Raw genomic sequence first — 27,538 nt, 5'->3', positions numbered from 1 at the left:
CTCTGCACTGGGCACTTCTCTGACCCACTGACCATTACATACAACTTAAAGCAAATACAAGTTATTTAATCAACAATTAATTTTAAAAAGAGTAAGGAAGAATGAGAAAGGTTAAAGGAAACACATCACCCCGCTCTGTGGCAGGGAACATCACAAACAGTGTCTCTGGAACGTCCGGGCAGTTCACAGTCTGTTCCTCGTAAGTCCCAGGCCTTCTTCTCAGGCCCTGGCTGTGCAGCAGGGATGCTGTGGGTTGGACACTTGCTCTGGTGGTGGCCACACGCTCTCAGGCTCTAAGTGGTAGGACCCTTCTGCCCAGTGTCGCCCCCGCCCTGGCGGGGTTACGATCCAAGCCTGGCCTGCAGAGCCTCTTGGCTGAGGCGTCTCCCTGTGCTGGGCCCGCTGCCCAGGGTCCCCCTCGCTCTCCCCCGCTGCTCACCGCACCCAGCTCCGGACGGCTCCAGCCCCAGCTGCACCGCTCGGCCTCTGCACTGCTGCTGCTGTCTCCAGCTCCCTGGGCTGCTTCTTTGGCCCCTCTGGCTCTGGTTGCTGCAGCTCTGCTCCCAGGACAGGGTCTGCTCTCTCTGGGCTGCTTTTCAGGTCCCTCTGGATCTGGCCCAGCTCTGCTCCCCAGCTTAGCTTGGGCCCCTGCTTTCTCCTTAGCTCGGCCCCACTCTGTCTGACCCAGGCAAATCCAGCTCACACGGAGGACGAGGACGGGACCTCCCTGGCCTTCTGACTCCCTGATTAGCCTGCTCGCCCTGTCATTCAGGCTGACCTGGAGCATTGGCCTCTCCCCATTGTTCCTGGGGGCTGTCAGTCTCAGGGTCCTGATTCCCCACCCAACCTTCCCCCTTTTTAGTACTGGCAGCTAGCAACTAAAACACCCCCACTGAATGTTAGTAAGGGGGCAACAGTCCCCTTACACTTGGGAGCGCCTCTGATTTTATTACTTGCTACATTCCTGCCTCCAGGGCTGGCTTTTGGGACTCAGGTTATGGAAGGAGGGTCGCCCAGTGGTTAGAGCATTAGCTTAGGACTCAGGACATGACAGCTCAATCCCCTGTGGTGCCACAGACTCCTGTGTGACCTTGATTACGTTATTGAGTCCTTCTGTGCCTCAGTTTCCCATCTGTAAGACAGGGACAATAGCACTTCCTGTCCTTGCAGGGGGGTTGGAAGGTTAAGGAGATGAAAGATTGGCAGATACTTCAGCTGACATATCTTCACCTACGGTAGACAGATCTCTACTGTGGGGGGCAGACCTTTCGCAGAGGGAAAGAAGAAATGTTCATGACCTGAACGAGACAATAAAGTGGCAGGAGTTGCAGGCTGCAAAGTCTGGGCAATCATGGGAGGGTAAAGAGAGACTTGTTGGTTCCACTGGGCAGAACCAGTGACGCAAGATACTGCGCTTGAGAGAGTAGGGTAAGATCAGGCTCGTGGCCCCTTCAAGGGAACAGCCCGTAGAGCGCAGGGGAAACTGAGAGGCTGCAGGGCTAGGGATGGGCTAGTTGATTAGTTAGCAGAAACGGTGGGCATGGGGATTGGGGCAGATGAGAAAGATAAAGCAGGTTCTGCCTCTCCATGCCAGAAAGGAAAAGATAAGTCACTTTGATAAGTTTAGGGAGAACAACAGTTTATTTTTCCAGCTGAAGTTGGATCCTGGCCTTTGGAAGCAGAAATCAGATTCCACAGGGTGAGTTTTGGTGATAAATGAGGTGTCTGACCTTTCCTTATTGATAAAGGTGATTGGTCTCCTTGAGAATGCGGGCATGGTGTTTGGGCAATCAAGCTTGTAATGTCACGTACCACACATGGTATAAATATAGACGCTAAACCCTCCAGCTGCACGCTGGGGATATCAGGACCTGGAAGAATCTTTCAGCAGCCAAGATGAAGCTCCAGATTGTGGCTGCCATTCTCCTCGTCACCATCCTTTCCCCAAAGAGAAGCAGCGCGCAGCAGGTCAGCGCACAGGTAAGGATGCGATCACTACGAGCAGTGTAATACTTTCTATTATAATGCTGGTTTTCTCTGTGAAATAGGATCTGAAATGGCTCCACTTTCCTCTCTGCCCAAAGGTGAATTGTTCTTGGACAGTGTCTTAGCACTGTGCTGAGTTTGAATTGGCCGAGTACTGTAATGGGGGGAGAAGATTAAAGGGTTTTCCTCACTTATTAGGAAAATTCTTTAGATCTGTTATTATGCTTCGATATCCCCAAAGCGCATTTTGTTCCAAAGTTCAGATTCAATGTGTACATATGGTTCAAAGTGGTTTGCGTGCTGGAGAAATAGAGAGGTCCTCACTGATTGACATTAGTTTACTATGCCATTTCCACCACACATTTGGCCAACTTGTGCCCCAGTGGTCAGCGATTTGGGCTGGGGATGGGGTCTCATTCTTTAGAGGCTCAAGCAGAGATGACTTGATCTTGATTCCCAAAAGTGCTGAACATCCTGGGCTGTGCAAAGAACCCCCCTCCCCTCCCCGACCCCCCACCCCATTCTCTAAAATGTTTGAAAATAACAGAGGATGCTCAGCCAATTTTGCGACCAAAAATGATTAGTTTTTAAATGAATTGTCTCGGTGTAGTGAGGGGAGAAGATTAGAGGGATTTCCTTGCTTATTCAGAAAATGTTTTGGATCCATTATTGTGCTTAGATGTTACAAAAGCAACTATTGTTCCAATCTTCAGCTTCAGTGTGTACATATGGTTCTAAGAGGTTTGTGTGCTGGAGACATAGAGAGGCCCTCACCAATTGACAAGAGCTTATCATGCCATTTCCCTCACACAGTTAGCAAAACCTGCAGATCTCATTCTTTGGGGGCGCAATCACTGACGATTTGGACTTGATTCCCAAAAGTGCTGAACAGTTTCAGCTGTGCAATCAACTCTTCCCTCCACGTTCTATATTTTTTGAAAACAACAAACAGGATGCTCAGTCATTTTTGAAAGGAGAAAAATGTAGAACTACTTGAAATTTGTCACTAATCTATTTTATTTTTAACTAAAAATGATTTTTTTAAAAGAAAAATTTGATGGAAAAATTTGTTTCTTCTGTTTTTTTCTGATTTTTTTCAACGAAAATAATGAAAACTAAAAAGAAAAAAAGGCATGAGTTCTATTACATAATTTTCTAGCCACCTTTTTCCCCAATTTTTCCATAAAAATAATGAAAAAGAAAAAGAAAAAAAGTTTTGAGGTTTGTTCTTTGATTCCTCAGACCCATTTTTGCAAATAGATTTGAAGTGCTATTTTTCTTTGAAATGTCCCCCAAAACACACTTATAATTTTTCAAACAGCTCCAGACAAGATGAAGGTGGTGGGGGGAATAAATAAAAAAACCACAAATTCTTTTCATTTCTGATTTTGCAAAACAAAATGACAATATTTTTACAAAAAGAAAAGGAGTACTTGTGGCACCTTAGAGACTAACCAATTTATTTGAGCATGAGCTTTCGTGGGCTCACGAAAACTCATGCTCAAATAAATTGGTTAGTCTCTAAGGTGCCACAAGTACTCCTTTTCTTTTTGCGAATACAGACTAACACGGCTGTTACTCTGAAACCTGTCAATATTTTTACAAAAACTCATTTTGAAACATTTGAACCAGCTCTAATTCTTATCTTGAAAAGTCAGACTCAAGAAAGGGAGTTAGTTCCCAAATTCCAGATTCTGGGGGTCAATCTGAGTACTGAGAAGGAAGTGTAGGAGGGCTGTTTCCCATCGCAGAGCTATCTGGGGCCATGTCTGAAACACAGACTCCTGCTGGCACAGCTCTATAGTAGGGGTGTGAAGAGGTTTGATTCCTGACTGACACGGCTGTGCTGGCAAAAGCCTCTCCCTACTGTAGCTGCAGTTGTAATCAGCACAACTGGGCTTTTGCTGGTATTGCTGGGCCTGGTCTACACTATAAAGTTCTGCCAGCGCAGCTATATCAACTAGCTGTGTGCAAAAATCACCCCTCTTGGGCAACACGGCTATTTTCCTGGAGAATCCCCCGTATAGACGGAACTAGACCAAGAGAAGGTGATTCTGTCAGCATACCGAACTTCGACTGGGGAGGTGGAGTGCTGATATTGGCAGAAAAAGACCTTCTGTTGGCGTGCACAGCATGTTCCATAGGGCAATGCAGCGTAATGCAGACATGACCTTATTTGGCTTTGGGGGGGACATGGTATACTGGCAAAAGCCCACTAGTCTACCGGTAGAGCCACACTGGCCAAGCGCTCCTTGTGTAGAACTGACCTGGGAAAGCTATTGCCATTGTGAGGAATCAGCTACATTGAAATGATCCTGGAGAAAGAGCAGGGTGAAATAACTCCTAACTATCTCCTTACAGGATGTCGAGACTCCAGTTGAAGAAGCTGTTTGGGTGAGTACTCTAGATTTACTTTATTGTCAGGCTGTTTTATATTATCTCAGTACCTCTTCGCAAGCCCGAACCCTGAGATTCAGAGTCAACTGGAGTATCCTGGACACATGTTCAAAGACTGGTGCAAAACACAAAGCAATGGGCTTCCAAGTCCCATGGGGCATGTAAGTGTCAATCCAAGTGTTCTTTGCACTTTCAAGTCTCCCATTATAAAAGTAGGCAATTTGCTGGGTTACTGTGGGCTCTGTTCATTATAATCACTTCCCAGGTGGAGTCATACATACTGGGAGCTGTGATATACGGGGAATTCTGTCATTCTGCATCCGAGAGACTGCAGATCATAGTATCACCATGGGCAATCCCGTACATGACCTCATGTCTACAAGGGAGCAGATCCCAAGCTGGTGTAAATTAGCATTGCTCTATCAAAGTAAGTGGAGACAGAAGAACAGGTGTAAATCAACCATTGCTCCGGTAAAGTCAGCAGGGCCAGATCCCCTTCTGGTGTAACTTATCCGTAGCTTCACTGGAGTCAACGGGCCAGATTCCAAATGGATGTAAATCAACATTCCTGTGTTGGAGTTCATGGTCCAGGCTAAACCGAGGTCGCTCCATTGCAGGCAGGGCAGCGGTGAGCCGCGTCAGTGATGCTCTGCCTGTGAGTACTGCAAGTTCATTTTGCTTCAATAGTCTGTTCTATTAGCCTGATACGTTTAACAGACAGAGGCCAGATTAAATGGCGGAATCCCATTCCCTTCACAGTTAGGGTTAGCAAATCTATGAAGTGAGAGATCCCTGGCAATCCTAGTCTCTCTTTTATTCATCTGGCTTCCCATCATGTTCAGAATCTGGAGTTTCAGATGGTGGTCGTAGGGCCAGCTATGATTTCTCTCGAGGCATCTAGACAGACTTATGTGCAGTGCTGGGGAGGAGCCATGGTACATGTAGGTACCAGTGACACAGGGAAGGGGAGGAGAGACGTCCTGGAGGCCAAATTTAGGCTGGTAGGAAAGAGACTGAAATCCAGGACCTCTGTGGTGGCATTCTCAGAAATGCTTCCACGCGCAGTGCCAGGTAGGCAGGCAGAGCTTCAGAGTCTCAATGCGTGGATGAGATGATGGTGTAGAGAGGCAGGGTTTAGATTTATTAGGAACTGGGGAAACATTTGGGATGGGGGAACCTATACAGGAAGAATGGGCTCCACCTAAACCAAGGTGGATCCAGACGGCTGGCACTTAGTTTAAAAACTGCTCTGCAACCTTTCTAATGTTAAGAGATGGGGGCGGGGGGGAAAGCCGATTGCTGCAAAGGATCACGTGGATTGGACAGAGACTTCTCTTACAGGAGGGTCTATTGATAGAGATTCTCTAGGTTTTAGTCAGGAGGAGAGGATGGAAGAGGATAAAGCAGGGGCCAGATCAGATGAGAAACAGTCACATAAAAAAGAATCTGACACATCAGAAAAGGGCAGACAAATAAACAGTGACAAGTTTTTAAAGTGCTTGTACACAAATGCTAGAAGTCTAAATAATAAGATGGGTGAACTAGAGTGCCTCGTGTTAAAGGAGGATATTGACATAATAGGCATCTCAGAAAATTGGTGGAATGAGGACAATCAATGGGACACAATCATTCCGGGGTACAATATATATTGGAAGGACAGAACAGGTCATGCGGGGGCGGGGGGGTCGAGGGGGGGGGGTGAAAATGTAGAATCAAATGAAGTAAAAATCTTAAATGAATCCACATGTTCCATAGAATCTCTCTGGATAGTAATTCCATGCTCTAATAAGAATATAACAGTAGGGATCTATTATCGACCACCTGACCAGGACAGCGATAGTGATGATGAAATGCTAAGGGAGATTAGAGAGGCTACCAAAACAAAGAACTCAATAATAGCGGGGGATTTCAATTATCCCCACATTGACTGGGTACATGTCACCTCAGGACGAAATGCAGAGACAAAATTTCTCGATACTTTAAATGACTGCTTCTTGGAGCAGTTGGTACAGGAACTCACAAGGGGAGAGGCAACTCTCGATTTAGTCCTGAGTGGAGCGCAGGATCTGGTCCAAGAGGTAACTATAACAGGACCGCTTGGAAACAGTGACCATAATACAATAACATTTAACATTCCTGTGGCGGGAAGAACACATCACCAGCCCAACACTATGGCATTTAATTTCAGAAAAGGGAACTATTCAAAAATGAGGGGGTTAGTTAGAAATTAAAAGGTACAGTGAATAGAGTGAAATCCCTGCAAGCTGCATGGACACTTTTCAAAGACACCATAATAGAGGCCCAACTTAAATGTAAATCCAAATTAAAAAACACAGTAAAAGAACTAAAAAAGAGCCACTGTGGCTTAACAACCATGTAGAAGAAGCAGTGAGAGGTAAAAAGGCATCTTTTAAAAAGTGGAAGTCAAATCCTTGTGAGGTAAATAGAAAGGAGCATAAACTCTGCCAAATTAAGTGTAAAAATGTAATAAGAAAAGCCAAAAAGGAGTTTGAAGAACAGCTAGCCAAAAACTCAAAAGGTAAGAACAAAATGTTTTTTAAGTACATCAGAAGCAGGAAGCCTGCTAAACAACCAGTGGGGCCCCTGGACGATTGAGATACAAAAGGAGCACTTAAAGACAATAAAGTCATTGCAGAGAAACTAAATGAATTCTTTGCTTTAGTCTTCACGGCTGAGGATGTTAGGAAGATTCTCAGACCTGAGCCATCTTTTGCAGGTGACAAATCTGAGGAATTGTCACAGACTGAAGTGTCACTAGAGGACGTTTTGGAATTAATTGATAAACTTAACAGTAACAAGTCACCAGGACCAGATGGCATTTACCCAAGAGTTCTGAAAGAACTCCAATGTGAAATTGCGGAACTATTAACTAGGGTTTGTAACCTGTCCTTTAAATCAGCTTCTGTACCCAATGACTGGAAGATAGCTAATGTAATGCCACTATTTAAGAAGAGCTCTAGAGGTGATCCCACCAATTACACACCGGTAAATCTATCGTCAGAACGGGGCAAATTAGTTGAAACAATAGTAAAAAATAAAAGTGTCCAGACACATAGAAGAACATAAATGGTTGGGCAAAACTCAACATGGTTTCTGTGAAGGGAAATAGTGTCTTACTAACCTTTTAGGGCACGTCTTCACTACCCACCAGCTCGGCGGGTAGTGATCGATATATCGGGGACGCGATAAATCACGTCTAGAGGCGATAAATCGATCCCCGAATCGACGCCTGTACTCCACCTCAGCAGGAGGAGTAAGCGGAGTCGACGGGGGAGCTGTTGTGGTTGACTTGCCACCGTGCGGACGGCCAGGTAACTCAAACTAAGATACTTTGACTTCAGCTACGCAAATAGTGTGGAGGAAGTTGTGTATCTTAGTTCGAACCCACCCCCACCCCCCGCCAGTGTAGCCCAGGCCTTAGAGTTCTTTGAAGGGGTCAACAAACATGTAGACAAGGGGGATCCAGTGGACACAGTGTACTTAGATTTTCAGAAAGCCTTTGACAAGGTCCCTCCCCAAAGGCTCTTATGTAAATTAAGTTGTCATGGGATAAGAGGGAAGATCCTTTCATGGATTGAGAACTGGTTAAAAGACAGGGAACAAAGGGTAGGAATAAATGGTAAATTTTCAGAATGGAGAGGGGTAACTAGTGGTGTTCCCCAAAGGTCAGTCCTAGGACCAATCCTATTCAATTTATTCATAAATGATCTGGAGAAAGGGGTAAACAATGAGGTGGCAAAGTTTGCAGATGATACTAAACTGCTCAAGATAGTTAAGACCAAAGCAGACTGTGAAGAACTTCAAAAAGATCTCACCAAACTAAGTGATTGGGCAACAAAATGGCAAATGAAATTTAATGTGGATAAATGTAAAGTAATGCATATTGGAAAAAATAACCCCAACTATACATAGAATATGATGGGGGCTAATTTAGCTACAACTAATCAGGAAAAAGATCTTGGAGTCATTGTGGATAGTTCTCTGAAGACGTCCATGCAGTGTGCAGCGGCAGTCAAAAAAGCAAACAAATCATTAAAAAAGGGATAGAGAATAAGACGGAGAATATCTTCAATACTGCATACAGATGTGGTCTCCTCATCTCAAAAAAGATATACTGGCATTAGAAAAGGTTCAGAGAAGGGCAACTAAAATGATTAGGGGTTTGGAACAGGTCCCCTATGAGGAGAGATTAAAGACGCTAGGACTTTTCAGCTTGGAAAAGAGGAGACTAAGGGGGGACATGATAGAGGTCTATAAAATCATGAGTGGTTTAGAGAAAGTGAATAAGGAAAAGTTATTTACTTGTTCCCGTAATATAAGAACTAGGGGCCACCAAATAAAATTAATGGGCAGCAGATTTAAAACAAATAAAAGGAAGTTGTTCTTCACACAGCGCACAGTCAACCTGTGGAACTCCTTGCCTGAGGAGGTTGTGAAGGCTAGGACTATGAGAGGGTTTAAAAGAGAACTGGATAAATTCATGGAGGTTAAGTCCATTAATGGCTATTAGCCAGGATGGGTAAGGAATGGTGTCCCTAGCCTCTGTTTGTCAGAGGGTGGAGATGGATGGCAGGAGAGAGATCACTTGATCATTGCCTGTTAGGTTCACTCCCTCTGGGGAACCTGGCATTGGCCACTGTTGGTAGATGGGATACTGGGCTGGATGGACCTTTGGTCTGACTCAGGATGGCCATTCTTATGTTCTTATGATTACAGACCCCATCCACACCATAAAGGCTATGTTCAGAAACTCTAGGGACAGCATATAGCCATATTACACCGGGAGGTAAATCAACTCTGACCGTTCCTCATTGACAAAGGCCACTGGTCTCTTTAACAAACAAGGTGTTGGGTTTGCGCAATCAGGCTTGTAATGTCATAGACAACTCATGGTATCAATGGAGCTGCTAAACCTCCCCAGCCTGAAAGTGGATTTCATAATCGGAAGAAACAAACAGAAACCAACATTAAGCTCCAAATCATGGCTGCCTTTACCCCCATCTCCACCCTTTACCGAAAGGGAAGCAGTGCTTTGCCGGTAGAAGCTCTGCTGGTAAAAGTGAAAGTACTACTAGGATTAATACTTTATATTAGAAAGATGATTTTCTCTGTGATATAGTAACATAAATGTCTCCTTTTTCTCTCTACCCAATGGTGAATTGTTCTGTGACGATCTCTTGGCATTCCCTCTAGCTGAGCTTGAATTGTCTGAGGCCCCATCTATCCTGAATACTCACATTGATATAGCTACGTCTCTCATGAGCGTGAAAAATCCACACCCCTGAAAGTAGCAGCTATCCTGACCTAATCTTCATTGTAGACAGTGCTAGCTAGGCGGAAGAATTTTACACTCAACCTAGGTACTGCTCCATGGGAATGTGGATTAACTATAGCGACAGGAGAACCCCTCCCGTCACGGTAGCGAGTGTTTACACTGAAGTGCTTCAGTGTGCAAATTTAGCGCTGCACGGTGTTGCTGTAGCGTTTTAAGTGTAGAAAGATGCTGAGTAACAGCTGTGGGGGGAGGAGGCTGAAGGGTTTTCATCACGTATTAAGAAAACTGTTTAGATGTTATTGTGCTCAGATATCTCAAAAGCAGCTTTTGTTCCAAATTTCAGACTTGATGTGTACATGTATGGTTAAAAGTGGTTTGTGTGCAGAAGACAGAGAGAGGCTCTCACTGACTGACAACAGTTTACTCTGCCATGTCCTTCCACATTTAGGCCAACAAGTGCAGCAGTGGTCAGTGATTCAGGAGGTCTCATTCTTTGCGGACTCGAGCATTTTGAAACATTATTGAAATAAATGAAAACTAAAACAAAAAAGTTCTGAGTTGTGTCATTTGATTCCCAAGATCCATTTTTGGAAATAGAGTTGAAATGTAATTTTTCATTGAAAAATCCTAAAAAGATTCAGCTCCAGTAAAGAAGAAAGAAGGACGGGGGAGAAGTAAATGAAAAAAATGTCAAACTTTTTCATTTTTGATTCTATCAAACAATGAATTTGTTCTCTGGATAAAAAATGACAATTTTATTACAAATATTCATTTTGAAAAAATTGAACCAGCTCTAATTCTTATCTTGAAATGTCAGACTGAAGAAAGGGAGTTCCCAAATTCCAGATTCTGGGGGTCAATCTGAGTACTGAGAAGGAAGTGTAGAGGGGATGTCTTCTATCGCACAGCTATCTGGGGCCATGTCTGAAACACAGACTTCTGCTGGCACAGCTCTATAGAATGGGGTGTGAAGAGGTTTGATTCCTGACTGACACGGCTGTGCTGGCAAAAGCCTCTCCCTACTGTAGCTGCAGTTGTAATCAGCATAACTGGGCTTTTGCTGGTATTGCTGGGCCTGGTCTATACTATAAAGTTCTGCCAGCGCAGCTATATCAACGAGCTGTGTGCAAAAATCACCCCTCTTGGGCAACACGGCTATTTTCCTGGAGAATCCCCAGTATAGACGGAACTAGACCAAGAGAAGGGTGAGTCTATCAGCATACCGAACATCCACTGGGGAGGTGGAGTGCCTATATTGGCCTTACACCTTGATTATTAGTACAAAAGGTTTTTTTCTCTCTTGCTGGTAACATCTCACCTTCCCTGATCACTCTCATTACAGTGTGTATGGTAACACCCATTGTTTCATGTTCTCTGTGTATATAAAATCTACCCACTGTATTTTCCACTGTATGCATCTGATGAAGTGAGCTGTAGCTCACGAAAGCTTATGCTCTAATAAATTTGTTAGTCTCTAAGGTCCACAAGTATTCCTTTTCTTTTTACAAAACAAGTTTGGAATTTTGTTATTTGATTCCCCAGGGTCCAATTTCCAAATAGAGTTGAAATGCTATTTTTCTTTGAAATTTACACATTTATAATTTTTCAAAGAGTTCCAGAAAAGAAGAAAAAAAGGGGGAAAAGTAAATGAAAAAATGCAAAGAAATTTCATTTCTGATTTTCTTAAAAGTATTAATCAATTTTCTGGAAAAAGCTTGAGAATTTTTTTTTAAACAAAAATTCATTAGAAAAATTTTTTTGACCAGCTCTAATTCTTATATTGATTGGTCAGAGTCAAGAAAGGAAGCTCCCATATTCAGATTCAGGAGGTTAATCTCACCCCTGTGAAGCAAGGATGGGGGGCTGTTTCCCTTCGCAGAGCTGTCTGGGGCCATGTCTAAAATACAGACTTCTGTTGGCATAGCTCCATCTGTATGGGGTGTGAAAAAGTTTATGTCAGCATATGCAGCATCTACTCAAGGGCCTATGCAGGCATAGGCTCTGTAGTGTAGACATGGCCTCATTTCCCTTTCGAGGAGAATATGCTATACCAGCAAAAGCACACGAGTGTACTGGTAGAACTGTACTGGCAAAGCACTCCTAGTGTAGAACGGGCTGGTAACGCTATTGCCATTGTGAGGAATCAACAACCTTGAAATGATATTGGAGAAGGAGTTTCTTGATCCTGCTCTATTTCCTTACAGGTGTTTCCACAACGTCCAGCTGGAGAAAGACTTCCTCAGGTGAGTACTCAAAATTACTTTGCTGTCCACCTGTTTTATATAATCATTACAGAGGACATGCTTCCATGCTAATGACTGGTTCTGCTCCATAATGATCCAAAGCAATGTGCAGACTAACACATGTTCATTTTCATCACCTGAATCAGATGCCACCAACAGAAGGTTGATTTTCCTTTTGGGTGGTTCGGGTTCTGTAGTTTCCACATTGGAGTGTTGTCAAAAGTCTTAAAAGAGCAACATGTTCCACACCTTGTCCCTCTCAGATTTTGGAAGGCACTTCAGATTCTTAAGCCTTGGGTTGAGTGCTGTAGCTATCTTTAGAAATCTCACATTGGTACCTTCTTTGCATTTTGTCAAATCTGCAGTGAAAGTGTTCTTGAAATGAACAACATGTGCTGGGTCATCATCCGAGACTGCTATAACATGAAATATATGTGGCAGAATGCGGGTAAAACACAGAGCAGGAGACATACAATCTTGCACAAGGAGTTCAGTCAGAAATTCAATTAGCGCATTTTCTTTTTTTCTTTTTTTTGAAGAAGTGTCACGAGCATGAAAGCATATCCTCTGGAATGGTGGCCAAAGGATGAAGGGGCATACGAATGTTTAGGATATCTGGCATATAACTACCTTGCAATGCTGGCTACAAAAGTGCCATGCACATGCCTCTTCTTATTTACAATGTCACCTGAAAGTGAGAAGCGGGCAGCATTATCTCCTGTAAATGAAAACAAACTTCTTTGTCTTACAAATTGTCTGAACAAGAAGTAGGATTGAGTGGAATTATAGGCTCTAAAGTTTTACATGGTTTTGTTTTTGAGTGCTGTTATTTTAAAATAAAATCTACAATTGAAAGTTTCACTTTCACATGAAAGAGATTGCACTACAGTACTTGTATGAGGTGAATTGAAAAATACTATTTCTTTATACTGGAAGGACAGAACAGGTCGGACTGGTGGGGGAGTGGCACTAGAGGTGAAAAAAACCAGAGTCAAATGAAATAAGAATCTTAAATGAACCAAACTGTACCATAGAATCTCTATGGATACTAATTTCGTAGACAACCCACCACCTGACCAGGATGGGATAGTGACTGTGAAATGCTCAGAGAGATTAGAGAGGCTATAAAACAAAACAAAAACAAGACAACAACTCAATAATGATGGGGGATTTCAACAATCCCCATATTGACTGGGTACATGTCATCTTAGGACGGGATGCAGATATACAGTTTCTTGACACCTTAAATGACTGCTTCTTGGAGAAGCTAGTCCTGGGACCCCCAAGAGGAGAGGCAATCTTTGATTTAGTACTAGGTGGATCACAGGATCTGGTCCAAGAAGTGAATATAGCTGGATTGCTTGGTAATCGTGAGCATAATATAATTCAATTTAACATTCCTCGGGTAGGAGAAAAACCACAGCAGCCCGCCATAGCTGCATTTAATTTCAGAAAGGGGAACAACACCAAAATGAGGAAGTTAATTAAACAGAAATTAAAAGGTACAGTGCCAAATGTGAAATCCCCCCAAGCTGCATGGAAACTTTGTAAAGACACCATAATGCAGGCTCAACTTCAATGTAATTCAAATTAAAAAACATAATTAGAGAATTCTAAAAGTGCCACCATGGCGAAACAAAGTCAAAGAAGCACTGAGAGGCAAAAGGCATCCTTTAAAAAGTGGAAGTTAAATACTACTGAGGAAAATAGAAAGGAGAATAAACTCTGGCAAGTGAAATGTAAAAATACAATTAGGAAGGTCAAAAAAGAATTTGAAGAACAACTAACAAAAGACTCAAAAAGCAACAGCTAAACGTTTTGAAGTAGATCAGAAGCAGGAAGCTGCTAAACAACCAGTGGTGCCACTGGACGATTGAGATGCTAAAGGAGCACTCAAGGACGATAAAGCCATTGCGGAGAAACGAAATAAATTCTTTGCGTCGGTCTTCACGGCTGAGGACGTGAGGGAGATTCCCAAACCAGAGCCATTCTTTTTAGGTGACAAATCTGAGGAACTGTCCCAGATTGAGGTATCATTAGAGGAGCTTTTGGAACAGATTGAAAAATTAAACAGTAATAAGTCATAGAATACCAGGGTTGGAAGGGACCTCAGGAGGTCATCTAGTCCAACCCCCTGCTCAGAGCAGGACCAATCCCCAATTTTTGCCCTGATCCCAAATGGCCCCCTCAAGGATTGAACTCACAACCCTGGGTTTAGCAGGCCAATGCTCAAACCACTGAGCTATCCCTCCCCCCAGTCACCAGGACCAGATGGCATTCACTCAAGTGTTCTCTTGGAACTCAAATGTGAAATTGCAGAACTACTAAGTGTGGTACGTAACCTATCATTTCAATCACCTTCTGTACCAGATGACTGGAGCATTGCTAATGTGACACCAATTTTTAAAAAAGACTCGAGAGGTGATCCCGGTAATTACAGGCTGGTAAGCCTAACTTGAGTGCCGGGCAAGCTGGTTGAAAATATAGTAAAGAACAGAATTACCAGACACCTAGATGAACACAATTTGTTGGGGGAAGAGTCCACATGGTTTTTGTAAAGAGCAATCATGCCTTACCCATCTACTAGAATTCTTTGAGGGGGGTCAACAAGCACGTGGACAAGGGGGAATCCAGTTGATATAGTGTACTTAGATTTCCAGAAAGTCTTTGACAAGCTCCCTCATCGAAGGTTCTTAAGCAAAGAAAGCTGTCATGGGATAAGAGGGAAGGTCCTCTCATGGATCAGCAACTGGTTAAAAGATAGGAAACAAAGGGCAGGAATAAATGGTCAATTTTCAGTCAAGAGTGGTATCCTGCAGGGATGTGTACTTGGACCAGTACTACTCACCATATTCATAAACAATCTGGAAAAAGGGATAAACAGTGAGGTGGCAAAATTTGCAGATGAGAAATATCTTGAGCAGTTTTGTAAGTCCAAAGCAGACTGCGAAGAGTTACAAAGGGATCTCCCAAAAACTGGGTGACTGGGCAACAAAATGGCAGGTGAACTTCATTGTTGATAAATGCGAAGTAATGCACATAGGAAAACAAAATCCCAACTATAATATAAAATGATAGGATCTAAATTAGCTGTTGCCACTCAAGAAAGATTTTTTTTCCAATGAAAATTAAGAAAAATAGAACTAAAAATGTTTTGAATTTTGTTGATTCCCCAGAGTCCTATTTGCAAATAGAGTTCCAATGCTATTTTTCTTTGAAATTTGCCACAAACAAACTTATAATTTTTCAAAGAGCTCCATCAAAGAAGAAGGGGGGGAAAGAAAATGAAAAAATGAAAACTTTTTCATTTCTGATTTTGTCAAAAAAGAAGTGATTAATTTTCTGGTAAAAAAGTGACAATTTGCTTGCAAAAATTCATTATGAAAAATGTTGATCATCTCTAATTCTTATCTTGAGGGATCAGAGTCACGAAAGGAAGCTCCCATATTCCAGGTTAATCTCACCCCTGAGAAGTAACGATAGGGGGACGGTTTCCCATCGCAGAGCTGTCTGGGGCCATGTCTACAATATGGACTTCTGCTGGCATAGCTCAATCTGTATAGGGTGTGAAGAAGTTTGATTCCTTACGACATAGCTGCACTGGCAAAAGTCATAAAATCATAGAGGATTGGGTTTGGAAGAGACCTCAGAAGGTCATCTAGTCCAACCCCCTGCTCAAAGCTGGACCAATCCCCAACTAAATCATCCCAGCCAGGGCTTTGTCAAGCCGGGCCTTAAAAACCTCTAAGGATGGAGATTCCACCACCTCCCTAGGGAACCCAGTCCAGTGCTTCACCACCCTCCTAGTGAAATAGTGTTTCCTAATATCCAACCTAGACCTCCCCCACTGCAACTTGAGACCATTCCTCCTTGTTCTGCCGTCTGCCATCAATGAGAACAGCCAAGCTCCATCCTCTTTGGAACCCCCCTTCAGGTAGTTGAAGGCTGCCATCAAATCCCCGCTCACTCTTCTCTTCTGCAGACTAAACAAGCCCAGTTCCCTCAGCCTCTCCTCGTAAATCCCCTGCCCCAGCCCCCTAATCATTTTCATTGCTCTCCGCTGTAGTCTCTCCAATTTGTCTACATCCTTTCTGTAGTGGGGGCCCCAAAACTGGACACAGTACTCCAGATGTGGCCTCACCAGTGCTGAATAGAGGGGAATAATCACTTCCCTCAATCTGCTGGCCACGCTCCTACTAATGCAGCCCAAGATGCTGTTGGCCTTCTTGGCAACAAGGGCACCCTGCTGACTCATAGCCAGCTTCTCATCCACTGCAATCCCCAGGTCCTTTTCTGCAGAACTGCTACTTAGCCTGTCGGTCCCCAGGCAGTAGCGGTGCATGGGATTCTTCCGTCCTAAGTGCAGGACTCTGCACTGGTCCTTGTTGAACCTCATCAGATTTCTTTTCGCACAATCCTCCATTTTGTCTAGGTCACTCTGGACCCTATCCCTACCTTCCAGCATATCTACCTCTCCCCGCAGCTTAGTATCACCTCTGAACTTGCGGAGGGTGCAATCCTTCCCATCATCCAGATCATTAATAAAGACATTGAACAAAACAGGCCCCAGGACCGGCCCCTGGGACACTCTGCTTGATACTGGCTGCCAACTAGACATCCAGTCATTGATCACTACCCGTTGAGCCCGACTATCTAGCCAGCTTTCTATCCACCTTACAGTCCATTTATCCAATCTGTACCTCTTTAACTTGCTAGCAAGAATACTGTGGAAGACAGTAGCAAAAGCTTTGCTAAAGTCAAGATATATCATGTCCACTGCTTTCCCCATATCCACAGAGCCAGTTATCTCATCATAGAAGGCAATCAGGTTGGTCAGGCCTGACTATTGTAACTGCAGTTACAACCAGCAAAACTGCTTTTGCTGGTATTGCTGGGCCTGGTGTACACTTTGGTGTTCGGCCAGCATCGCGATATCAGCCAGCAGTGTGAAAAACGCGATGCTGAAAAATCCCCAGGATAGAGGCAACTAGACCGACAGAAGGGTGAGTCTCTCAAGTGGGGAGGTGGTCTTATTATGTCGGAACAAGTCCTTAAGTCAACATATGCAGCCTTACTCTAGGGACTATGCAGGCATAGGCTCTGTAGTGTAGACATGGCCTCATTTCCCTTTCGAGGAGAATATGCCATACCAGCAAAAGCACACGAGTGTACTGGTAGAACTGTACTGGCAAAGCATTCCTAGTGTAGAACGGGCTGGTAACGCTATTGCCATTGTGAGGAATCAACAACCTTGAAATGATATTGGAGAAGGAGTTTCTTGATCCTGCTCTATTTCCTTACAGGTGTTTCCACAACGTCCAGCTGGAGAAAGTTTTCCTCGGGTGAGTACTCAAAATTACTTTGCTGTCCACCTGTTTTATATAATCATTACAGAGGACATGCTTCCATGCCAATGACTGGTTCTGCTCGATAATGATCCAAAGCAATGTGCAGACTGACACATGTTCATTTTCATCACCTGAATCAGATGCCACCAACAGAAGGTTCATTTTCCTTTTCGATGGTTCGGGTTCTGTAGTTTCCACATTGGAGTGTTGTCAGAAGTCTTAAAAAAGCAACATGTTCCACACCTTGTCCCTCTCAGATTTTGGATGGCACTTCTGATTCTTAAGCCTTGGGTTGAGTGCTGTAGCTATCTTTAGAAATCTCACATTGGTACCTTCTTTGCATTTTGTCAAATCTGCAGCGAAAGTGTTCTTGAAATGAACAACATGTGCTGGGTCATGATCCGAGACTGCTATAACATGAAACATATGTGGTAGAATGCGGGTAAAACACAGAGCAGGAGACATACAATCTCGCACAAGGAGTTCAGTCAGAAATTCAATTAGCGCATTTTCTTTTTTTTTTTGAAGAAGAAGTAGTGTCACGAGCATGGAAGCATATCCTCTGGAATGGTGGCCAAAGCATGAAGGGCCATACGAATGTTTACCATATCTGGCACGTAAATACCTTGCAATGCCGGCTACAAAAGTGCCATGCGAATGCCTCTTCTTATTTACAATGTCACCTGAAAGTGAGAAGCGGGCAGCATTATCTCCTGTAAATGAAAACAAACTTCTTTGTCTTACAAATTGTCTGAACAAGAAGTAGGATTGAGTGGAATTGTAGGCTCGAAAGTTTTACATGGTTTTGTTTTTGAGTGCAGTTATTTTAAAATAAAATCTACCTTTGAAAGTTTCACTTTCACATGAAAGAGATTGCACTACAGTACTTGTATGAGGTGAATTGAAAAATACTATTTCTTTATACTGGAAGGACAGAACAGGTCGGACTGGTGGGGGAGTGGCACTAGAGGTGAAAAAAACCAGAGTCAAATGAAATAAGAATCTTAAATGAACCAAACTGTACCATAGAATCTCTATGGATACTAATTTCGTAGACAACCCACCACCTGACCAGGATGGGATAGTGACTGTGAAATGCTCAGCGAGATTAGAGAGGCTATAAAACAAAACAAAACAAAAAAACAACGCAATAATGATGGGGGATTTCAACAATCCCCATATTGACTGGGTACATGTCATCTTAGGACAGGATGCAGATATACAGTTTCTTGACACCTTAAATGACTGCTTCTTGGAGAAGCTAGTCCTGGGACCCCCAAGAGGAGAGGCAATCTTTGATTTAGTACTAGGTGGATCACAGGATCTGGTCCAAGAAGTGAATATAGCTGGATTGCTTGGTAATCGTGAGCATAATATAATTCAATTTAACATTCCTCGGGTAGGAGAAAAACCACAGCAGCCCGCCATAGCTGCATTTAATTTCAGAAAGGGGAACACCACCAAAATGAGGAAGTTAATTAAACAGAAATTAAAAGGTACAGTGCCAAATGTGAAATCCCCCCAAGCTGCATGGAAACTTTGTAAAGACACCATAATGCAGGCTCAACTTCAATGTATCCCCCAAATTAAAAAACATAATTAGAGAATTCTAAAAGTGCCACCATGGCGAAACAAAGTCAAAGAAGCACTGAGAGGCAAAAGGCATCCTTTAAAAAGTGGAAGTTAAATACTACTGAGGAAAATAGAAAGGAGAATAAACTCTGGCAAGTGAAATGTAAAAATACAATTAGGAAGGTCAAAAAAGAATTTGAAGAACAACTAACAAAAGACTCAAAAAGCAACAGCTAAACGTTTTGAAGTAGATCAGAAGCAGGAAGCTGCTAAACAACCAGTGGTGCCACTGGACGATTGAGATGCTAAAGGAGCACTCAAGGACGATAAAGCCATTGCGGAGAAACGAAATAAATTCTTTGCGTCGGTCTTCACGGCTGAGGATGTGAGGGAGATTCCCAAACCAGAGCCATTCTTTTTAGGTGACAAATCTGAGGAACTGTCCCAGATTGAGGTATCATTAGAGGAGCTTTTGGAACAGATTGAAAAATTAAAGAGTAATAAGTCCCCAGGACCAGATGGCATTCACTCAAGTGTTCTCTTGGAACTCAAATGTGAAATTGCAGAACTACTAAGTGTGGTACGTAACCTATCATTTCAATCACCTTCTGTACCAGATGACTGGAGCATTGCTAATGTGACACCAATTTTTAAAAAAGACTCAAGAGATGATCCTGGTAATTATACACAGAGACCATGATCAATACCTCCTCCCACCCCACTCTCCTGCTGGTAATAGCTTATCTAAAGTGATCACTCTCCTTACAATGTGTATGATAATCAAGTTGGGCCTTTTCCAGCACAAATCTAGGTTTTTTCACCCTCCGCGCCCCCCCCCCACACACACACACAAACTCACTCTCCTGCTGGTAATAGCCCATCCAAAGTGACCACTCTCTTTACAATGTGCATGAAAATCAAGGTGGGCCATCTCCAGCACAAATCCAGGCCCTCTCCCCCCAAAAAACACACACACACAAACTCACTCTCCTGCTGGCAATAGTTCATCCAAACTGACCACTCTCCTTACAATGTGTTTGATAATAAAGGTGGGCCATTTCCAGCATAAATCCAAGTTTAAACAGAACGTCTGGGGGAGGGGGGGGGGTAGGAAAAAACAAGGGGAAATAGGCTACCTTGCATAATGACTTAGCCACTCCCAGTCTCTATTTAAGCCTAAATTAATAGTATCCAATTTGCAAATGAATTCCAATTCAGCAGTTTCATTTGTGCTGGAAATGGCCCACCTTGATTATCATGCACATTGTAGGGAGAGTGGTCACTTTGGATAAGCTATTACCAGCAGGAGAGTGAGTTTGTGTGTGTGTGTTTTTGGGGGGTGGAGGCGGAAGGGCCTGGATTTGTGCTGGAGATGGCCCACCTTGATTTTCATGCACACTGTGAGGTCGCTTTGGATAAGCTGTTGCCAGCAGGAGAGTGAGTTTGTGTATGTGGTTTTTGGAGGGGGAGGGGGTGAGAAAACCTGGATTTGTGCTGGAGATGGCCTACCTTGATTCTTATACACATTGTAAAGAGAGTGGCCACTTTGGATGGGCTATTACCAGCAGGAGAGTGAGTTTGGGGCGGGGCGCGGAGGGTGAAAAAACCTGGATTTGTGCTGGAAATGGCCCAACTTGATGATCATACACATTGTAAGGAGAGTGATCACTTTAGATAAGCTATTACCAGCAGGAGAGTGGGGTAGGAGGAGGTATTGTTTCATGGTCTCTGTGTATATAATGTCTTCTGCAGTTTCCACAGTATGCATCCGATGAAGTGAGCTGTAGCTCACGAAAGCTTATGCTCAAATACATTGGTTAGTCTCTAAGGTGCCACAAGTACTCCTTTTCTTTTTGCGAATACAGACTAACACGGCTGTTACTCTGAAACCAATTTTTAAAAAAGACTCAAGAGGTGATCCCAGTAATTCCAGGCTGGTGAGCCTAGCTTGAGTGCCGGGCAAGCTGCTTGAAACTATAGTAAAGAACAGAATTACCAGACACCTAGATGAACACAATTTGTTGGGGGAAGAGTCAACGTGATTTTTGTAAAGAGCAATCATGCCTTACCCATCTACTAGAATTCTTTGAGGGGGGTCAACAAGCCCGTGGACAAGGGGGAATCCAGTGGATATAGTGTACTTAGATTTCCAGAAAGTCTTTGACAAGCTCCCTCATCGAAGGTTCTTAAGCAAAGTAAGATGTCATGGGACAAGAGGGAAGGTCCTCTCATGGATCAGCAACTGGTTAAAAGATAGGAAAGGGCAGGAATAAATGGTCAATTTTCAGTCAAGAGTGGTATCCTGCAGGGATGTTTACTTGGACCAGTACTACTCACCATATTCATAAACAATCTGGAAAAAGGGATAAACAGTGAGGTGGCAAAATTTGAGGATGATAAATATCTTGAGCAGTTTTGTAAGTCCAAAGCAGACTGCGAAGAGTTACAAAGGGATCTCCCAAAAACTGGGTGACTGGGCAACAAAATGGCAGGTGAACTTCATTGTTGATAAATGCGAAGTAATGCGCATGGGAAAACAAAATCCCAACTATAATATAAAAGGATAGGATCTAAATTAGCTGTTTCCGCTGAAGAAAGATTTTTTTTTCCAATGAAAATTATGAAAAATAGAACTAAAAATGTTTTGAATTTTGTTGATTCCCCAGAGTCGTATTTGCAAATAGAGTTCCTTTAGGATTCATACAAGGTTCATGCGCTTGGCAACATTCAGGGCACACCGGGCGTGTTGTATAGGAGCTGTGCACAAACAGCTCCTCTCAAGGGCATGAACCTTGGAATCTCGCCCAGATGACATGAACCGTGGGAAGCCTCCCAGGACTGGGCTCAAGGCCTGAGAGCAAGGAATGTGGTAGATAGAAATTGGTAAATAAGAATGTTAAACAAAGCCAGTGTATTCCTTTTATCTGTTGGAGAATGTAATGCGTGGGGGGAGAGAAAAGAATAAAGGAGAGGGTGGAAAGCTGACAGGCAGAAGTCCGATGGCAGACCAGCCTGTTTGCTTGCTTAAAGCTCTGTGCTGTCTTGTATTTGAACCGCAACAACTGGCTCCAAAACGTGGGGCCCTCAGCACTCACCACGCCCGGCAAGGTTTTCAGACGCGTCACTCATCCGTTTCGCGGATCCCAGTGAGTATTTTTCATTGTGGTAAGTATGGGAAGCTCCCTCTCTGCTTTGCAAGTGCAACATCGCAATGAGCTACAGTATTTGCTGCGTAAGGCTCAGCATGACTGCCCCACTCGAGAACTCACTCTCCTGCTACAGGAGGTGAGTGCCCAATGCCCGTGGTACCCTGAAGCCGGAACCCTTAAGCTAGCGGACTGGGAGCGGTTGGGCCAGACAAAGAGCACAAAGAGCCTCGGGCGCCCGTGCAGGCTTTACATGCCTGGCACCTCTGCCGCGACGCGATACAGCGTGTCGCCTCGGACAGGCCCTCCCTCGTGGGGCTGGTGCTCTCGCCACTCCCGTCCGCTCCTGCAGCCATCCCCCTTCCTGGCGATGCGACACAGCGTGTCGCCTCGGAAAGGCCCTCTCCAGCCCCAACAGAGGGGCTGCCGATCCCGCCACCCCCGTCTGCTCCTGCAGCCATCCCTCCCCCTGCTTTGCCCCCAGTGCCTCTATTACCACCGCCTCCCTTGCCTTCCCACCGGAGCCGGTGTGTGATCACCATCCCCCCGTGGGGCCCCATGCTCCGGGGCCCCCTGGGGGGTCGTCCGCGTCTGCTCAGGGGCTTTCGCTGGTGCAACAAATGGTTCACGCAGCGAAGACTCGCTCAGATCTTACAGCGGAGGAGCTGGCTGATCTGGTCTCAGTTTGTCCGGTGACCTGGCAGGATGATGGCCAGGGCAACCAGGTTGCAATCTGGGTCAGTTTGCCTTACTCGGTGATCAGAGAGGTAAAGAAAGCGATCCGCGAGTTCGGCCTCACTAGCACATATGTACGTGGTCTCCTTGAAGGGCTAGGTACTGGGTACACCCCGATCCCTGAAGATTGGAAGGCGCTGTTACGCATGATGCTGACGCCCAGTCAGTATGTTATTTGGCTTAGTGAGTATCGGCAGATGGGGGAACGCCAAGCCCAGGTATATAGAAAGCAAGGTATCATTTATGAGCACTTGGCAGGGGAGGGCCAGTTTGCTACCGTTCAGATGCAGACTCAACTCCCTCAGGCCATCTTCCCCATTATATCCACCTGCGCCCAGCATGCTTTCTGGAAGGTCCCGGATTCAGGCAAGCCTACCAAAAGCTTTGCCAGTATCCGTCAGGGTGCATCAGAGTCCTTTATGGATTTTACCAACAGATTGCTGGAGGCTATCCTCCGACAGGTGGATAACCCTACGGCAGCTCAGGAGATCCTGTTAAAAATGGCGGTTGAAAATGTGAACGAGGATTGCCGCCGTGCTCTCCAGGCGGCACAAGCCCCCGGCGTTCTAGAGGAAGGCTGAAGTCTTCAGTGAGTGTCTTTGTTGCTTGCAGCATAGGTGGGGGCAGGAGAAAGCCAAGCATGGGGCCCCTGTGTCACGAGTCCCCAGCCAAGGTTGAGCAATTCCCTTGGTGTGGCCTCATGCAGGTGAGTGATTGCATTGTAGCTCCCTTGCTGGACAATGGCTAGTGATGTCTGTTCAACAGCACCCACCCCGGTGTTGGTTACCTCCCTTGTCATTGTCTCTGTGTAGCTAGTATCTTGGTGTCTCCCAAATCCACAGCATATTTTAGTGAAAACCATACAACACAATTCTTATCATTTCATATGCATTGGTGCTACACATGTTTAGATAGAACAATGTCTTTCAGCAGATCATAACCTTTCCCCTGATACCTTACCAGGCATGCTTTATATGCAAGATCACAGTTATCTAAAAATGAGGAATATGGGGGTTACAGGATGCTCCCCCAAGGTATAGAGTGTCACACCCATGTTTCAAAATCTGGAGTTTCAGGTGTTGCTTTATAACCTGGTGGGACGGTCAAGATCAATCTATAGCTGCCATTCTCCTCGTCTCCGTCCCTTGCCCAAAGGGAAGCAGCGCTGGGCCTGTACAAATGCTGGTGGTAACAATGAAAGTAATGGTAGGGGTAACATACTCTCTATTATAATGACGATTCTCTCTCAGAAATAGGATTGGATATGTCTGCGCTTTCCTCTTTGCCCAAAGGTGAACTTTTAGCATTCCCTATAGCTGAGTTTGGATTGTTTGAGTGAGCAGAAAGGAGGATAAAAGGTTCTCCTCACTTATTAAGAAAATTCTTTACATCTATTATTGTGTTTAGATAGATTAAAAGCCACTTTTGTCCAAATCTCAGATTCGGTGTGTACAGATTCGGTTCTAAGAAGTTTGTGTGCCGGAGAAATAGAGAGGCCCTCACTGACTGACGTTAGCTTACTGTGCCGTTTCCCTTACACATTTAGGCCAACAGGAGGAAAAGCTGTCATTCATTTAGGGGGTCTCACAGTTGAGGGTTTCAAGTACAGATGCCTGGGGCTCGATTTCAAAAGGTGCTAAACACCCTGGGCTACACCAGAAGTCAGTAGCAGCTTTGGGACAGCAACAAAGTTTGCCATGACACAAGCACCTCAGCTGCTTCTGCCAGGGATAGGAGCTAACCACCCTCATTCCAATGTCACAGGAAGTCACTGGAAAAAAATAACTTTCTTGTATTTTCTCTCTAAAGGGTTTAATGGGGCGATGATCTGTGGTGAGTATCTCAAGTTCTCTCTCTTTGAGAATCTCTTGCGTTATCTTGGCAGCTCTCATAATGGGAATGGAGACTGGAGCCATTTGAGTTAAAGGAGGCACCCTCAGTATATTTCACGGTACAACCTCAGTGAAAGGAAAAAAGTGCCCCCCGCTCTTGCTGCTGCCCACCAGCCCTGACACAGAAGGGTCCCCCACCCAGCGGCATCTGCCAATGGCATGAAACTGTTTGTTTCAGCTGCTGCCTTCAGTCCATGCCAAGGAGTAACAACTAGCGAGCAGAAACAAAGCTTTTCCTTTTCATTTCGGAGGTATTATTTTCCGGCTTGTCTGGTAGTTAGAGAGAGGATGGGGGAGTGACAGGCTCAAATGTATGTTAACAGAGAACACCACCAGCACAATTCATAGGTTCACACATTTTAAGGCCAGAAGGGACCGTTCTCTTCAGCTAGTCTGACCTCCTGCAGAACACAGTCCAGGGAATTTCATCCAGTCCTTCCTGCAACTAGCCCATGATTTCTAGGTGAGCTAGGGCACACCCCAAAGAAAGATATCCTGGCAGAAGCCTCACCAGCGCCTCCATGTGTTAAGACTGTAAGTTGCATTTTCAAAAGTGAGGAAGACTTCAGTACTTCATATCCCCAGACTTTCACCAGGACTCAGGCTCTTAAGTGCCTCCGTCAATTTTGAATGTGGGACTTGGACTCCTAAATCACGTAGATGCTTATGCAAAATTTATACCAAGACTTGACTGACAGACTTTGAGTGATGGAGATTCCATCTTGTCCCTTCGTAACTTCCCCATTTGATGGCTGTGTTCATTTAAGACTGGTTCATGTAAGAGGGAATGGGTCCTGTTCACCTGTAATTAGTTAGGTCCCTCCCAGTGGGTCCTGATAGAGGGCACCTGGCCTCCATGCAGGGAGCTGTTAAGAATTGCTAGGAGAGAGCTGTCTGAGATCTGAGAAGGCTGCAGTGGAAGATGTTGGGGAAGAGACCTGTGCAGAGAGAGAACTTCCGAGAGCTGTTAGGCTCGTGCTGTGGGTGGCAGCCACTGGAGAAAACTGGCCAGAGCAGGGAAACCCTGCTGAACAGACGGTGTGTGCAGGGGTCCCGAGGGAAAGGGGACAAACTAGCTCAATCAGGGCAGGCTGAGCCAAGAAGCAGAGGGTTGTTTCTAGACTGAGGCTCCCAGGAGATGTTGCTTAGCAGGGGTAGGACTCACAGGCAAGGGGGCCTGAAGAGTGGAACACTGTGGGGAGCCCTCTCGCAGAAGACCCGAACTGAGGGCTGCGGGAGGAGAGAGGTAAGAAGGATGGAGAATCACCAGAGGTGTGGAGGCCCTAGAATAGGGGCCCAAAAGAACTGGGGAACAGTGTGGTTGTTGACTCTCAGGAGCATAGGCACCAACTCCATGGGTGCTCTGGGGCTTCCATTAGCCAAACCTGGAAGAATCTACCATGTAGCAGCACTGGCTTTGTGACATACTTCCTCTCCACAACCACTTTTCCTGATCTCACAGCAGCCACTTCACCACCAGGATCATGCACCTCAGATCAGGAGCAGGGCAGAGGGCTACTCTCAACATCACTGAGCTGCCCCCTTCAAGCACGCAAGACTTCTTCCCCTTTCCTCCTGTCACCCTCTCCATTGAATGCAATGCTGGGAAGTGCAATGCTGTCTCATTGACACAGCATTCCCGTGGCAGACAGAATAAACTCTGTGTGGGTAAATACTGACACAGTGGCAGGGATTTGACGAGTGTGTGATAATCAGAGCATAAATCCCAGTGGCAGCTCAAATCCCCAAAAGAAAGTTTTAATTTCTAAAATTACCCTTCCCTTTAACAAATCCAAGAGCTCAGTTCCAGCCCTCCCAAATCTCCCCTGGCCCTCTCCTCCCTCATTTCACCATCCAGTGCCATCAATCGCAGTTTGTAAAGGGCACTGCTGTACAATGCACAATACTGGAAGTGGAATGCTGGCGGTCGCACACAGCTGTAGGGGACTAGAAAGGGACTAAACTCCTCCAGGGAGTGCGGGAGGGTTCTTGTCTGACTCCCTGTGGGTTACTGGGACCATAATGACCATTTGCCATCTCTCCCCAGGACTAAGAATTATGAATTACTAACTCAAACGCTGGCGAAACCGGATTGGCTGACTTCGATGATGACACCTGCCATTACGCTCCCCGTGCTGCTGCCTCACAACTCTTCCACCAATCAAATGCTGACTGAAAATCATGAATCCTACTGAATGGGCCTCTAGCTGATTACTGTGACAGTCCTTGATTTTTATGCTTTTTGATGTAACAGGGAGCGGAGGGACACTGAGCTCTGTCCCGCAGCTGCCCTGGGGGATTGCGAGAGCTTTGCAAAAATTAAAATAAATACAAACGCACAAAAAATGTTCAGTAACTGTTGGTTTTTTTACATTTTAGTAAATTAAATTTCCTTCCAGGCTGGGATAGGATTCGCTCCTCTGTAAACGCTGACACGACTGTGAGTCATTTCTAAACTCTTTGTAGGCAATGATTACTGTATGGGGGGTGGGGGAAGACACTGTTCTCCAGTATTCCTCTCTCTCCCTCAGTGGTGAAACCAGGGAAGCAGCAGCACTGGGAAAAATGAATAATGGAGTGGCTCACAAATCCAGAAGAGCAGGAGGGAAGAGTATCCGTTAACTGAGCTACAGAACTACACTACCAGGGCTAGAGAACATGTGGCAAGTTTTCCTTTCAGGGTAGATGCTCCAGCACATAATCCTCAAAAATCTAGAGGTGCCTCCTTGCACTCCATAAAACGATCCCTTTCCAGAACAGTTACGCTCTTTTGGCTTGAACGCCGGACAAGAAACCACTCCCATTAAAACCACCCATAAACTGCACCTCAGTCTTGCTTCTTCAAAGGACACAGATTACAGATAAATTCATGAGAAGGTTTAATTTGTTCTTAATTATTTTGGGCTTCAGCCCCTTCCACTGG

The 27,538-nt window shown here is 44.8% G+C and overlaps 1 long non-coding RNA gene across 5 annotated transcripts; it reads left to right on the top strand.

Annotated features, from left to right (window-relative positions):
* Window positions 1-1,786: 1,786 nt before the first annotated feature.
* On the top strand, window positions 1,787-26,961 carry LOC125625884 (uncharacterized). 5 transcript variants are annotated; one of them, XR_012665929.1, is made up of 6 exons: window positions 1,787-1,980; window positions 4,348-4,380; window positions 11,884-11,922; window positions 17,226-17,264; window positions 24,533-24,556; window positions 26,663-26,961. It is a non-coding gene; the product is annotated as an uncharacterized LOC125625884 (long non-coding RNA). The 5 variants fall into 5 exon arrangements; XR_012665930.1 differs by lacking the exon at window positions 17,226-17,264; XR_012665928.1 differs by lacking the exons at window positions 1,787-1,980; window positions 4,348-4,380; window positions 11,884-11,922; window positions 17,226-17,264 and adding exons at window positions 20,939-22,007; window positions 23,160-23,312.
* Window positions 26,962-27,538: the final 577 nt, after the last annotated feature.

The sequence above is a fragment of the Caretta caretta genome, chromosome 24 (genome assembly GCF_965140235.1).
Source record: "Caretta caretta isolate rCarCar2 chromosome 24, rCarCar1.hap1, whole genome shotgun sequence".
NCBI classification, from domain to species: domain Eukaryota; kingdom Metazoa; phylum Chordata; order Testudines; family Cheloniidae; genus Caretta; species Caretta caretta.
This window is presented reverse-complemented; position numbering and strand designations above follow the sequence as displayed.